Genomic DNA, 12,085 nt, shown 5'->3' on the forward strand with positions numbered 1-12,085 from the left:
TTTGAGAAGATTTGTTGCTCAGGTTGAGTTTCTGGATGTGAGTTTGCTCGCTAGTTGATGTTCATGTGTCCTGGTGGCTAGCTTTCTGCCCGTTTGTCCAATGTAGTGTTTGTCACAGTTCTTGCAAGGTATTTTGTAGATGACGTTCGTTTTATTTGTTGTCTGCATAGGGTCTTTTAAGTTCATTAGCTGCTGTCTAAGAGCAGAAGAAAATCGCCTATACAGTGTATTCAAAAAGAATGAGTACCCTATGAACACAGTCCGCCGATTTCTCAGCAACAAACCCAAACAAACAGACAAAGCGGGCCCAGAAACCATAACCACTCTCCCCTACAACAAAGACATTTCCAAAATGATTGCCAAACTACTCGGACCTTTTGGCATCAGGGTAGCCCACAAACCCACCAACACACTAAAGCAGCAGCTAATGAACTTAAAAGACCCTATACAGACAACAAGCAAAACAAACGTCATCTACAAAATACCTTGCAAGAACTGTGGCAAACAGGCAGAAAGCTAGCCACCAGGATACATGAACATCAACTAGCCACAAAAAAGACATGACCCACTATCACTAGTATCCTTACATACAGGCGAGGAAGGACACCACTTTGATTGGGACAACACATCCATCCTAGGACAAGCCAAACAGAGACACGCACGAGAATTCCTAGAAGCATGGCATTCCAACCAGAACTCCATCAACAAATACATCGATTTGGAGCCAATCTACCATACCCTGAGAAAAAGAACTGGAAATGACATCACCAGCCCAAGGAAACCTAAACAGATAAATAGAAAGCGGGACATAACACCAGTGCTTCGTCGGAGGCTCACTGATGATGTTACCTAGAATGGTGACAAAACGTCTGAAAACTAACCTTCCAGCTCAGCGGGCAAACTCACATCCATAAGTTGGTACTAGACAGCAACTTATATGGAGCTGCAGCATTATGAAACATTAACTTCCCATAACTTAAAGCCACAGCAAAGAAGTCTGCAGTATGACCTTCCAAACATTAATGAACTGAATGTTCTTCTGGGGAAAATTCAGTTGTAGCCCCAGTGTTTTAACAAAGAGATCCCAAGGGATTCCACTTTAGTGGAGATCTGGGTGCTGGTCACTTCCCTCACCACATTTTTTTGTTATTGCTGTTCATTCAGGGATGTGGATTTTTACATCTGAGCCAACGTGTATTACACAACACTAATTGCCCACAAGGAAGTGGTGGTGACCTGCCTTCTTGAACTGCTGCAGCCTATTTGGTGTAGGCACCCTCACAAAGTTGTTAGCAAAAGAATTCCAGGATGTTGATGCAGAGATAATAAAGGAATGGTGGTATACTTTCAAGTCAGGTTGTTAAGTAGCTTGGAAGGGACTCTGCAGACAATATTATCTGCTGCCCTTGTCCTTCTCCTTCTCGATATAAGTGGTTGCAGATTTGCAAGCTGCTGTGAATTTCTGCAGTGTATATTGTAGATGGCGTACACAGCTGTAACTATGCCTCAGTAATAAAGGAAGTGATTGTTTGTGGATCAGCCAGTCAAACTGACTGTTTTGTTTTGAATAGTGTTCAAGTTCTGGAGTGGTGCTGGAGCGGCACTCATCTAAGCAAATGAAGAATATTCCATCACATTCCTGACCTGTACCTTATAGATGGTAGATAGACTATTTGGCAATCAGGTGATCAGTTACTTTTTGCAGGATTTATAGTCTCTGACCCGTTCTTATAGCTACAACACTAATATAAAAGGTCTGACTCAGGAGCACTTGTGCATGAATCACAAAGTTGGTTTGCAGGTGCAGCAGGTAATTAAGAGGGCAAATGGAATATTGTCCTTCGTTGCTAGGGGAATGAGAGTTTAAATAAAAAGGGAGGTTATGCTACAGCTGTATAGGGTACCGGTGAGGCCATATCTGGAGTGCTGTGCACAGATTTGGCTTCCTTACATGAGAAAAAGGGGGTGCAGAGGAGATAGACTAGGTTGATTCCAGAATTGACAGGTTTGGATTTTGAGGAGAGATTGAGCACACTGGGACTATACCCATTGGAATTTAGAAGAAAGGGGTGGGGGGAGGAATCTTTTGGAAATAAATAAAATTATGAAGGGAATAGACAAGATAGAAGTAGGCAGGGAGGTTGTTTCCACTGGTGGGTGAAACTAGGACTGGGCATATAGCCTCAAAGTAAGGAGGTGGTGATGTAGGGCTGAGTTGAGGAGGAGCTTCTTCACCCAAAGGGTTGTGAATCTGTGGAATTCCCTGCCCAGTGAAGCAGTTGAAGCTACCTTGCTGAATGTTTTTAAGACAAAGAAAGATAGCTTTTGAACATAAATTAAAAATTTTGGTGGGGAGTGGGCAGATAAGTAGAGCTGAGTCCACGAAAAGATCAGCCGTGATTTTATTGAATGGTGGAGCAGGCTTGACTGACCTTATGGTCTACTCCTGCTCCTGTTTCTTATGTTATGTTCACTAATCACCAAAACAACACCATAAGACATGAGACCAAAAGCAGACCATCCAGCCCACTGGGTCTGCTCCATTTTTCCATGATATCATGTGGATCGGTTAGTCTTTTTCCAAGTTTCATGTCATACAACCTTCTGGGTTCAATATTGAGTCCAACACCTTCAAATTGTGAACCCATTCCTTCCCTTTCTTTTAGCTTTGCTTGTAACATTCTGTTACAAAGATACAGAACATAGAACATTACAGCACAGTACAGGCCCTTCGGCCCTCGACGTTGTGCCGACCAGTCATACCGATCTCAAGCCCATCTAACCTATGCTATTCCATGTACGTCCATATGCTTGTCCAATGATGACTTAAATGTACTTAAAGTTGGCGAACCTACTACCGTTGCAGGCAAAGCGTTCCATTCCATTACTACTCTGAGTAAAGAAACTACCTCTGACATCAGTCCTATATCTTTCACCCCTCAATTTAAAGCGATGCCCCCTCGTGCTCGCCGCCACCATCTGAGGAAAAAGGCTCTCCCTATCCACCCTATCTAACCCTCTGATTATTTTATATGTTTCAATTAAGTCACCTCTCAACCTTCTTCTCTCCAATGAAAACAGCCTCAAGTCCCTCAGCCTTTCCTCGTAAGACGTTCCCTTCATACCAGGCAACATCCTAGTAAATCTCCTCTGCACCCTTTCCAAAGCTTCCACATCCTTCTTATAATGTGGTGATCAGAACTGTACACAATACTCCAAGTGCGGCTGCACCAGAGTTTTGTACAGCTTCACCATAACCTTTTGGTTCCGGAACTCGATCCCTCTATTAATGAAAGCTAAAACACTGTATGCCTTCTTAACAGCCCTGTCAACCTGGGTGGCAACTTTCAAGGATCTGTGTACATGGACACCGAGATCTCTCTGCTCATCTACACTGCTAAGAATCTTACCATTAGCCCTGTACTTTGCCTTCTGGTTACTGCTACCAAAGTGCATCACCTCACACTATAGGACAGATGTCAGAGGTAGTTTCTTTACTCAGAGAGTAGTAAGGGAATGGAATGCTTTGCCTGCAACGGTAGTAGATTCGCCAACTTTAGGTACATTTAAGTCGTCATTGGACAAGCATATGGACGTACATGGAATAGTGTAGGTTAGATGGGCTTGAGATCGGTATGACAGGTGGGCATAACATCAAGGGCCGAAGGGCCTGTACTGTGCTGTAATGTTCTATGCTCTAAACAGTCTCCCAAGGCGGAAATCAAACCCAGGTACAATTCTAGCACAGATTATAGGAACTGCAGATGCTGGAGAATCCGAGATAACAAGGTGTGGAGCTGGACGAACACAGCAGGCCAAGCAGCATTTTCGGAGCAAGCAAACTGACGTTTCGGGCCTAGGCCCTTCATCTTGGCCCGAAATGTCAGCTTTCCCGCTCGGCCTGCTGTGTTCATCGAGTTCCACACCTTGTTATCTACGATTCAAGCCTCAGGCGACTGTCTGTGCGGAGTCTGCATGTTCTCTCCTTGTCTGCATGAGTTCCCTCTGAGTGCTTCATTTTCCTCCAAGTGGAGCATTCTGTTCAAGTCTGGGCATCTCTTTTTAGCAAAGTTGTCAAAATGTTGTAGAAGGCTTTTGTGCTCCTGAGATGCTGCTTGGCCTGCTGTGTTCAACCAGCTTCACACTTTGTTATCTTGGATTCTCCAGCATCTGCAGTTCCCATTATCACTAGAGATAGGGGACTTCAGTTATGCATAAAACATTTTTGCATAATTCAGAAGAGGACTGAAACGAACTTAAAAGCATCCAATTTATTTTAACTGAATTTGTACAGAGCTTTTGGGATATTTCCAATCCACATTCCTTGAATTTCACCATACTGCCTTATTAAACCAGAGCTGCTTGGAGTTTCTTATCTAGGTCCTGCCAGCTAATTGCGCCTGTAGATTCCTGACATCTGATCACCAAAGCAAACATTTCAATTATGCTGTGGGTACAATTAGCTGCTGCATCTTGCATCAGGCACATTCAATCCTACTGAAATCAAATATGAAGAATGTGAAACAGAAACAAAAAAATGCTGGAACAAGTAACAGGGTCATTAAAAGATCCAAGACAGGTTAACATTCTGGGGTTAGAGACTTTTTGTTCTAACCCCTCCATTTCAGACCAAGAGTTTCCATTCAAACAATTCAAATATTTTTTTCAGGTCAAAAGGGTGAACATAGCCCTCAAAGCCGTGCGGATACCTATGTGGAATATTTCTTATTCCAATCCTATTTCGGCTCCCATCCACAACTCTTCCTCTGGTATATCGATGATATCATTGATTCTGTTTCCCTCTCTCACCTAGAATCGGAGAAGGTTATCAATTTCACTTTCAATTTCCACCTGCTCTCACCTTCACCTGGTCCATCTTACTCCTCCCTTCCCTTCTTCCACATCTGTTCCCATTTCTTGGGATAGGCTGGCCAACAATATCCACTACAAACCAACTGACTCCCACAGTTACATTGACTATAAATCCACACACTCTGCCTCTGTAAAGACTGTTTTCCATTCTCCCCATTCCTCAGACTGCATCACATCTGTTCTGACGGTGCCAACTTTAATACGGGGGCCTCTGAAATGTCCACCTTCTTCCTCAATCGAAGATTCCTCAACATTTAGCTGACATGGCCCTCAGCCTGGTCCAAACCATCTCCTGCACTTCAGCCCTCACCCCCTCTCTTTCTTCCCGATTGGGTCCCCGTTCTCCTCACCTACCATCCCACCAGCAACCATACCTAGAGGATAATTAGCCGTCATGTCCATCACCTCAAGCAGGATGCACCAGCAGACAGATACTCCCTTCTAGAGCCTTATTATTTCCTCTGGGACACTCTGCAGCATATTTGAGCCATTTCTTTTGCTGCCAGGTCAGTTCTGCCTATATGACTTACCAAGTAGATCAACCAAATTATAATGGCTTATTCAGAATTTTCAGTACTTCATTCTTAGGTAGAATCAATTCAATTCCCAGTGAGTAGAGATTCCCCACAAGAAACATCTCTTTTTGGTGTGAAGGCTTATTTACAACCAACCAAACTGGACAGCAGCAGGGGGGCACATATGTTTAAAATTTAGATGTGCAAGTATTTTCAGGATTAGTGTAGTCATTCATTGAGTTCTTTACCAGTACAATATAATTGTAAACCATAGATGGTTTACATCTAGAAATTGGCTGGTGGATTAAAGGTTCCTAAAAAGTTTCCTAAAAGTGCATGGATGTGATTAAGTTCAGCCATAATCTGTCAAACAAAGGAATCACATGCTCACTTTCTGAGATATAGTTCAGTTTGAGGCAATGGAAGAAAGAGTGATGCCTTTGCTGGTACTTGCCAAACAGAGATGATCTTGTGTGGTGGTGTACTGTTGAAATGGCAGTACACAACCTGGCAAACCAACAGCATTAGAAATAACTATTTTGTGTCTTTTGAAATGTGATGGAATACTCCCCCTATCACAGCAGTGATGATACTATTGAAATAACTATTGGGGCAAACCTATTAGTTCATCAGAATTCTGTAGTAATAATTAGACAATCTAGGAGATAGTTTTAAACCACTGCCTAATGATATAATTAAATTTGCAACTGCTTTATTTGGCTGTTTTATTCATGAGTCATCTTTGATAGAAGGTCTTCCTCCCTTTAGTTATAGTTTGCGTCTTAAAGAAGGGGTACATTTATTTTGGCGGGACTGGATGTATGAAAACAGACTTTTGGTTGTATACAATCAAGGAGAAGGAAAACAAAACCTTGCTTAAGTTTGAAGAAACCTAAAAATGCTTTTAATCCAGTAGTGAAACTTACACAATCCTATGGGTAAATTCCTGCCATCAACTGTATTATTATGGCAAAGATTAAGGGTGAGAGACTCCCATGTAACCACAAAATCAATTAGATGTTCAAGTCAATAATTTCTGCAGTAAGTCAGCCATATTCAGCATACTGGATCCAACAAATCACAGGGGAAAATGAGACTAACTATTAAATAAATTTTGTATGCGATACATTTTACATTTTCACTTGATAAGGTGACTTAGTGCTAATGATACAGGATGATCGTAAGTGTTGGCTATTAAAGCAGAGAAACAGAATTTAGCAGCAGGAGGCGGCCATTTGGCCCTTTGAGCCTGCTGTGCCGTACTTCATGATCATGGCTGATCGTCCAACTCAATAGCCTAATCCTGCTTTCTCCCCATAACCTTTGATCCCATTCGCCCCAAGTGCAATATCTATTCGCCTCTTGAATACATTCAAAGTTTTGGCATCTACTACTTCCTGTGGGAATGAATTCCACAGGCTCACCACTCTTTGGGTGAAGAAATGTCTCCTCATCTCCATTCTAAATCATCTATCCCAAATTCTTACATTGTGACACCTGGTTCTGGGCACACACCATTGGGTACATCCTCCCTGCACCTACCCTGTTCCACCCTGTTAGAATTTTTACAAGTCTTATTGAGATCCCCCTCATTCATCTGAACTCTAGAGAAAACAATCCCAACCTAGTCAATCTCTCCACATACGTCAGGCCTGCCATCCCTGGAATCAGCTTGGTAAATTTTTGCTGCACTCCCTTGAGAGCAAGAGCATCCTTCCTCAGAAAAGGAGACCGAAACTGCACACAATATTCCAGGTGTGGCTTCACCAAGGCCCTGTATAACTGCAACAACACATCACTGCTCCTGTACTCGAAACCTCTTGCAACAAAAGCCAACATATCATTTGCCTTCTTTACCACCTGCTGCATCTGCATGCTTATCTTCAGCAACTGGTGCACAAAGACACCCAGATCCCACTGCACACTCCAAGTTTATAGCCATTCAGGTAGTAATCTGCCTTCTTGTTTTTGCTTCCAAAGTGAACAATCTCACATTTCTCCAAATATACTGCATCTGCCATTGATTTGCCCACTCATCCAACTTGTTGAGATCATGCTGAAGGACCTCTCCATCCTAGTCTTAGTCCACCCTCTCACCCGACTTCATATCATCTGCAAACTTGGAGATGTTACATTTTGTTCCCTCATCCAAATCATTGATATATATTGCGAATACCTGGAGTCTAAGAGGGTGCAAGACTGAGAATTTGAGCTTACTTCAATTCTGGAAATAAAAATTTACAATCAGTAGAAGTGATCAAGCTGTTGGATTGTTGCCATAAACTTAACTGGGTCACTGATGTCCTTTACAGAAGGAAATCTGCTGATCTTACCTGGTCTGAGCCTAATTTTGAGTTAGTTCCACACCAACGTGGTTGACTCAAATACCCTCTAAAGTGGCCTAACAAGCCACTCAAAATGGTAAGCAGCTATGTCACAACCAGAAAATTAATTTTAAAAATTATAAATCTCTTCAACATCAATATCGCATCCAATGTAAAACTTAAAAGTTCTCAAATTTTGAGCAGAACAAAATCTATGATTTCACTATTTCACAATTCAAACGGACAATGCATGAAGTTTTTATTTATCACAACACTTTACTGAATTTGATACAGCACCTTTTATATTCTGCTGTATCACTGCAGGAACAGGAGGCCATTCAGCCCCTCAAGCCTGTTCCACCATTCAACAAGATCATGGCTGATCTGTGGCCCAACTCTTGGCCCACATCCCTTAGTGCCTTTGCTTAACAAAAATGCATCTATGTCAGACTTTAAATTAACAGCTAATCCTGCATCAACTGCCATTTGTTGATGAGAGTTGTAAATCTCTACCATCCTGAGTGGGTATAAATGCTTCCCAACATCTCTCCTGAACGGCCTGGCCCTAATTCTCAGACTATTTCCCCCTAGTTATAGAATCCCCAACCAGTGAAGATTGTTTATCTTTACATACGGTCTTTTCCTGTAAACAGCTTGCAGACTTGATTGATCACCCCTTAACCATACAGGTTTTATAGAAAACATGTCTAATTTGTGTAGTTGCTCTTCATACTTGAGGTCCAGGTATTAATTTTTATAAACCTATGTCATACTCCCTCCAAGGCCAATATACCCCTCCTAAACTGTTAAGATTCAATCTCGTTCTGTAGGTAAAAATGGCAGCAAACTTTCACAACTTGCATTTATATCTTGCTATTAATCAAGTCAAATATCCCATAGTGCTTTATGGGCTTATAACTGGACAAAATCTAACACTAAGCCACCAAAGGTGATAACCAAAAGCTTGTCAAAGAAGTCATTTCAAAGCCTACCTCCAAGTTTTTAAGAAAAGGGCAGAGAAGCAGGACAGTTTTACGGAGGTATGAAGGCACAGCTGCTAAAGATATAACGGCAAGATTAAAAGTAAAATAGTCACCACAGCCCTCCTGGACCAAAGGGCTGCTCTCTAGACAACTGGTAGTAGTTTAACCTCAGGGTCACCACATCTCAGGCATGGGGAGAGGGTGAAGAGAGCCCTTCAAGATAACCTCAGCCATTGTGGGAACTGAACCTATGTTATTGGCATTATAATGCATTGCAAACCGGCCATCCAGCCATGTGAACTAATCAAACTCCAATCGGAGGAGATCAATTATGAAAGTGCAGAAAAGTTTCTCAAGATCTTCAAATGGAGGCAAATTGATGAAAGTTTTAGTGATATTGATTTTGGGATAACTTGTCCAGACACTCAAAAATTCTCTTGTTCTTCTTCCAAAACTCTGTTCACTTAACAGACAGTATTTCGATATTGGTTCGGAGAATGAGGGTGCCATGGGCCAAGCCAACATTTATTGCCCATCCCTGAACCTGAAATGAGGTAACCAATTCCAATAGATCCCAGAGTTTAAATACCAGGCAGGAAAACACAACAGCGCTTCATCGGAGGCTGCACTGACGATGTTACCCAGCAGGGTAATGAAACATCTGCGATCTAACGAACCAGCTCGGCGACAGAACCAACCACAGCATCCACAACTTGCACAACAGATCTACTCAAGAACTTATGATGGTACCTGAAACAACGTAACATTCCTCAAGTCAGCCGTAATTCAACTGACAGCACTCTCACCTCTAAGTTTGAAATTCCTAGCTTTGTGCTCAAATCCTGAAGTCAGACTCAAAAAAATGGCTTTTACTCCACTGCAATATTGAGAGTGCTGCACTGAGAGGGGCTTTCAAATGAAGCATTAAACTGAGTCCCCACGTGACCTCTCAGGCATACATGGAATTATTTCAAAGAGCCGTTGTGCCCAATGACCTGGCCACTATCAGGCCTGTCTTGTGCTGCTGTGACGAGCTTGAACAATTCATCCATTTCACCAACACCTTTCACCCCGACCTCAAATTCACTTGGACCATCTACAACACCTCCCTCCCCTCCTGGACATCTCCATCTCCAACAACTGACTCAGCACCAACATCTATTTTAAATCAACCAACTCCCATAACTACATCGACAACACCTCCTCTCACTCACCCTCTTGTAAACGTGATCCCATACTTCCAATTCCTCCGCCTCCACTGCATCTGCTCCTGGGATGAAGCATTCCACTTCTGGACATCTCAGATGTCCTCCTACTTCAAGTCTGTAACTTCCCCCTTCCATCATTCACGATGGCCTCAACTGTATCTCCTGCATTTCCCACACTTGTGCCTTCAAACCCCTCCCTCAACAAAGAGGGTTCCCCCTAGTCCTCACATACCACCCTACCAATCTCCGAATCTAATGAATCATCCTCTGCCATTTTCACCACTTGCAAGCAGATCCCACAACTACAGAAGCATTCCCCTCCCCATCTCATCTACTTTCTGTAGGGACTGCTCACTCCGCAACTCCCTTATCCATTCCACACTCCCCACCAACCCGACCACACCCAGCACTTTCCCTGCCACGCCTGCCTCTACACCTCCCCTCTCAGCTCTGTCCAAAGCCCCAAACAACCATGCCGTATCCAACAGGGATTCACCTGCATATCTTCTAACCTGGTCTACTGTATCCATTGCTCCGGATGTAGTTTCCTCTACAACAGAGAGACCAAGCGCAAATGCTCCTTGAATCTGTGCTTCGGACACTCTACTCAACACCATCTTCTGGCTGCCAGCCATTTCAACGCCCCTTCCCAATTCCTTGGCAACATGCCCAGCCTGGGCCTCCTCTAATGTTGCAATGAAGCCACGTGAAATTTGGAGAACTACGCCTTTATATCCTGCCTTGGGAACTTACAACCCAATGGCCTCAACGTAGAATTCACTAGCTTCAAGATCTTCTCCACCCCACCTTATCCCATTTCCAACCATTCCTCTCATTCCCACCACCTTGACCTGACACAAATCTTTCTGAAGAAGGTTCCTGACCCGAAACTTCAACTTTCCGGTCCTCTGATGCTGCCTGGCCTGTGTTTCTCCAGCTCCAAACTGTGTTATCTCTGATTCCAGCATCTGCAGTTCTTGCTACCTCTGTCCATCTTCCTTCTCACCTTTCCATCCCCCCCTTCCCATTGATCAATCTCCACAACCCCCTACCTGCATCCATCTGTAACCACCAAATCCATCTTCTCCCAGCCCCACCCCGCTATTTACTTGAGCTCCCTTTTCAGTCCCCAGTCCTGATGAAGGATCCCGATCCGAAACGTCGACTTTCCCGCATCTCCGACGCTGCCTGACCTGCTGTGTTACTCCAGCTCTACGCTATCGACGAAAAATTCTTAAGCTCATGGCTGTTTATATAAACAAGGCTGCAGATCACCAACCACACAGCAGTCAACCCCCAAGTTACGTCACATGGACCCAACGAGAGTATCCGTGAAAACAATAAATTATTCTAACAGACATATCTGTATTTTTTTTAAATAAGAATTTAAGGGAAGCTCCCTTTTTCTTGAGAAGCTAATAATTTACCTCGTGTTTAACAGTAGTGAACAAATATACTTACCAGCTGCATAACGTACGTCAAGATTGATGAAGCACAGAAACTATGAGTAAACAACATCAAGACGGAAAGGTTGGTCCCAGCCCTGGAATGATCTGCCGACCCGATGTCTACGATTATTTTGGTCAGCTATCAGACACATTTGTGTCTGTTCCCTCACAATTTCAGGTCTGATTAAAGTGAAAGCTTTTAAATAACCCAAATACGAGCATTTCTAGTATTAACTCCTTAAGGGAAAAGAACATTTCTACATATTCCGTAAAACCTCCAAGCAATGTTTTTCATATAGGAAGTTTATTAAGTAATTACTGGATCATGTTCAATTTCTTTTAATCCCCGCTTTACAGATAGTTCTCCCTTTGCTTTAACTCCTAAAGGCTGGCACTGCTGCTGAACGGGAGACGATTTGAGAAGTGGCAGGGTTTGTACTCGAGGCCCAGGCTTTGGCCGTGTCACAGGCCGCGGCTGAGTAAGACCCAGCAGAGGGGGTGAGGAGCCACGAATCGACAGCGACTGAGGAAGGAAGCATCCTTTACCTGTGCAAACAGAGAGAGAGCCGACATGTCCCGAGCACCGCTCACCAGCTTCTCCAATGCTCCCGTTACCACATAAAGTCAGCCATCGCTCAGGGGAGGCGATCAGATATCTTCCCACCCACTTCCACACTGCCCGCCGGAAATGGCCGAGTCCTGCCTTACGCCTGTGCCGGGAACACCCGAACCGCC

The 12,085-nt window shown here is 43.5% G+C and overlaps 1 protein-coding gene across 10 annotated transcripts in view; it reads right to left on the reverse strand.

Moving 5' to 3' along the window:
• The window catches only part of ralgapb (Ral GTPase activating protein non-catalytic subunit beta), a 125,569-nt gene extending 113,525 nt beyond the window's left edge, over positions 1-12,044 (reverse strand). For all 10 annotated transcript variants that reach the window (XM_059652687.1, XM_059652686.1, XM_059652692.1 and 7 more), the window contains exon 1: positions 11,897-12,044. The gene's annotated coding sequence lies outside the window, so the exon portion shown is untranslated. The remainder of the gene's footprint in view (positions 1-11,896) is intronic.
• Between the last annotated feature and the right edge of the window lie 41 nt (positions 12,045-12,085).

Source organism: Stegostoma tigrinum, chromosome 19, assembly GCF_030684315.1.
Source record: "Stegostoma tigrinum isolate sSteTig4 chromosome 19, sSteTig4.hap1, whole genome shotgun sequence".
In the NCBI taxonomy this organism is placed as follows: domain Eukaryota; kingdom Metazoa; phylum Chordata; class Chondrichthyes; order Orectolobiformes; family Stegostomatidae; genus Stegostoma; species Stegostoma tigrinum.